The sequence below is a fragment of the Orycteropus afer genome, unplaced genomic scaffold (genome assembly GCF_000298275.1).
Source record: "Orycteropus afer afer isolate SDZICR_OR568_19922 unplaced genomic scaffold, OryAfe1.0 scaffold00028, whole genome shotgun sequence".
Classification (NCBI taxonomy): domain Eukaryota; kingdom Metazoa; phylum Chordata; class Mammalia; order Tubulidentata; family Orycteropodidae; genus Orycteropus; species Orycteropus afer.
The window spans coordinates 15,424,440-15,426,378 of record NW_006921615.1 but is presented as its reverse complement, the minus strand read 5'-3'; positions in this window follow the sequence as shown (position 1 = coordinate 15,426,378).

Genomic DNA, 1,939 nt, shown 5'->3' with positions numbered 1-1,939 from the left:
TACAATCTATGCCAATGGAAGCAGCAGTCAGGACATCAGAAGATGTGTAGCATTGGGAAGGTCAACCATGAAAGAACTGTTTCAAGTGTTGAGGAGCAAGGATCTCTCCATCAGGACTAAGGTGCACCTGACACAAGCCATGATATTTCCAATCACCTTGTATGCATGTGTGAGCTGGACAATGAATAAGGAAGACCGAAGAAGAGTTGATGCTTTTGAGTTGTGGTGCTGGCGAAGAATGCTGAAAAGTACCATGGACTGCTAAAGGAACTAACAGATCTGTTCTGGAAGAAGTGCACCCGAAACACTCTTTGGAAGCAAGGATGGCCAGACTTCGTCTCACCTACTTTGGTCATGTTGTCACAGGGGACCATTCCCTGGAGAAGGATGTCATGCTTGGTAAGGTGGAGGGTCAACGAAAGAGAGGAAGGCCTTCAACGAGATGGACTGACACAGTGGCTGACATGATAGGGTCAAATATAGCAAGGATCATGGAGCTGGCGTGGGACTGGGCAGTGTTTCATTCTGCTGTGCATGGGGTCGCTATGAGTCGGAAACAACTCAACTCAATGGCACCTAACAACAACAACTACAACTATATGGCATAAAATAGACTATCAAGCATAACCCAAAATGAACAAACAGCAGAAGAGAAACTAGATGAATGGGACCTTCTAAAAATTAAATCTTTGTGTTTCCGAAGATTTCTCCAGAAGAGTCAAAAGAGAACCTAAACAATGGGAAAAATATTCAGCAATGACCTATATCACAAGGGATTTATCTCGAGAATTTATAGAAAACCCCAACACCTTAACAACAAAAAGACAAATAATCCAATTAAAAAATGGGCAGTAGATGAATAAACACTTCACCAAAGAGGATCTTCAAGCAGCCAACAAACATATGAAGAAATGCTCACAATCATTAGCCATTAGAGAGATGCAAATCAAAACAAGATACCGTCATGCCCCAGCACTAGCAGCAAAGTTCATGATGACACAAAATACCAAATCCTGGTGAGAATGTGGAGAGATTGGGACTCTCATAAACTGATGGTGGGACTGTCAAATGGTACAACTACTGTGGAAAGCAATATGGTGATTCCGTAAAAAGTTGGAATTAGAGATAACATTTGACCCAGCCATTCCAATACTAGGCATATATCCTAAAGAGGTGAGAGCCAGGACAAGGACAGATAAATGCACACCCATGTTCATCACAGCACTATTTACAACAGCCAAAAGAAGGAAACAACCTAGGTGTCCATTAACACCTAGGAATGGATAACCAAACTATGGTACATACACACAACGCAATAGAATGCAACCCTAAAGAATAATGTAGAATTTGCAAAACACCGCATAATGTGGATGAACTTGGAGGACATTATGCTGAGTGAAATAAATCAATGACAAAAGGACAAATATTGTATTAGCCCATTATTGTAAAAGTCAAGGAAAGGTTTATATATGGAAGGAAATTTTTTGTTGGTTACCAGGGGTGGGAGGGAGGTGAGGGAACACTGTTGGACAGGTAAAGTATTGATTTGGGAGAAGAGAAGGGCAATGTACTAAATGTGAGTGATCAACACAATGGCACTGAGGAAGACGCAAATCAAAATGAGATACAATCTTGCCCCAGCACTAGTAACAAAGAGAGGTACATAGGAGGTACAGACAACAAATACGAACCTTTATGCACATACAGTACTGTGTTGTCAGTGAAGGCAAACATGGATATAAGGGTGGGTAGACGGGTGGATAGGCTTAACTATTACATATGTCTATCCAGAGGCGGGGAGCTCTGGTTGCATAGTGGCTAAGACACTTGCCTGCTAACCAGACGGCTGGTGGTTCAAACCCACCAGCCACTCCTTGGAAGGAAGGTTGGGCAATCCTACTTCCGTAGTGATACTGCCTCGGAAACCCAAGGAGGGGTT